General features: G+C 47.6%; 1 non-coding gene across 1 annotated transcript; it reads left to right on the top strand.

The window, feature by feature from the left end:
* Positions 1 to 795: 795 nt before the first annotated feature.
* Positions 796 to 927, top strand: LOC121101088. The gene has a single exon (XR_005833045.1). It is a non-coding gene; the product is annotated as a small nucleolar RNA SNORA72 (small nucleolar RNA).
* Positions 928 to 1,757: the final 830 nt, after the last annotated feature.

Raw genomic sequence — 1,757 nt, 5'->3', positions numbered from 1 at the left:
CGATCCCATGCAAATGAGGGCCAGTGTCGCGGAAGGCTAAAGACTTTTAATTAAAGGAAGGCACCTGGAGACCCAGCCAGTGGGAGGAGGGAACTAGAGCAAGTCGGCCGCCGCTGGGCGGGGAGGCAGTCGGCCCACGCGGGGCTCGCCCCCGTCGCGCCCCTTCTCCGGCTCCCTCCCACTTCCCCGCGCAGAGGAGGGCGCCTGGAGGAGAAGAGGGGCCTTTCTGTCCTATGGAATAGTTCTGACTTTGCGCCGCTGGCCCAGCGCCCTGGGACCCAACTCTCAGACCCCAGAATCAAAATTGTCTGGAGGAAATAAATGGCCCCAAGTGACCAGACAAGTGAGAAACAGAGTTGGACTCCCAGAACTGCCAGCATCAGGACCTCTCGGCTGGGCTGCGTAGCCGGAAATTCCACGTAGCACTGAGGCCAAGGATAACATCTGGAGGAGCCTTCCAGAGCCCGTGCTATTTTATTATCATCATCACCCCTAGAATCTTCAAAGCGTTTAGCAAGCCCTGTGTCATGTGCTTTACTTATCTCATCTCATAATCTTCAACAACCCTCAAAATGTAGGTGTTCTAATTATCCCCATCTCACAGGGGAGGCAACTGAGGCTGCAAGAGGCCAAGTCACTTGTTAAGGCTCTCCAGTAAGTGATAAAGCAGAGCCTCCAAGACTATCCAGCTCCAAAATTCAAGGTCTCAGGCCCCTTTTGTTTAGGAATAAGAGCACCCAGAATGGCAGGCATGGCAGACAGGCAGCACCTTGGACAGCGTCTACCACCTAGTTAGTGCTTACAAAGTAGGTGCTCAATAATTGTAATGCTCTTCCCAGGTTGAACATTCGCTATATTAAGACCATGCACGTGTCCCCAGACCTAGTTCTTTTTCTTCGTCTGGTTTTATAAATGCTGGTGATGAACCAATTCTGATTCATATGATTCATCTTATGCGGGGAATGTCTGACCCCGGGTTATCTGATCAACCCTGAGAAATGACAACACAGCTAGTGTCATAACTTGAGGATAACCACTACCAGTTTGATGATTACCACTTGCCGTTAAATGAATTGTAAAACTAAAAGAATTTATATGGAAGGCAAAGAAAACTTGAATACTCAGAATAATTTTGGATAAAGAAAAAAGTTGTAGGATTCACATTACTCAATTTTAAGAATTACTATAAAGCTACAGTAATGAAGATAGTATAGTATTGGCAGATGGAGAGACACATAGATTAATGGGTCTTAGGAAATCACAAATGGAGTCATACAAATATGTCCAGTGGATTTTTTTTTTAAAGATTTTATTTATTTATTCGACAGGATAGAGACAGCCAGCGAGAGAGGGAACACAAGCAGGGGGAGTGGGAGAGGAAGAAGCAGGCTCATAGTGGAGGAGCCTGATGTGGGGCTCGATCCCATAACGCCAGGATCACGCCCTGAGCCGAAGGCAGATGCTCAACCGCTGTGCCACCCAGGCGCCCCTGTCCAGTGGATTTTTGACAAAAGTGCAAAAGCAGTTCAATCGGGCAAAGAGAGTCTATTCAACAAATGATGTAGGAGAATTGACACCCATATGCCAAAAAAAAAAATTAACCTCTAATAATTGTAATGCTCCTCCTCCCTTGCCCAGACCTTCCTTCATATGTCAGTGGGTGGGGTGGGGAAGGAAGGCCTTTCCCTGGAGAATGACTCTGGAGGATAAAACGTGGAACACAAAAATCACCTACTGGGCCTCAAGAGCCAGGGTTA

This window comes from Ursus maritimus, unplaced genomic scaffold (genome assembly GCF_017311325.1).
Source record: "Ursus maritimus isolate PB19 unplaced genomic scaffold, ASM1731132v1 scaffold_6, whole genome shotgun sequence".
NCBI lineage: Eukaryota > Metazoa > Chordata > Mammalia > Carnivora > Ursidae > Ursus > Ursus maritimus.
The sequence above is the reverse complement of the archived record's forward strand: the minus strand, read 5'-3'. Positions and strand labels throughout refer to the sequence as shown.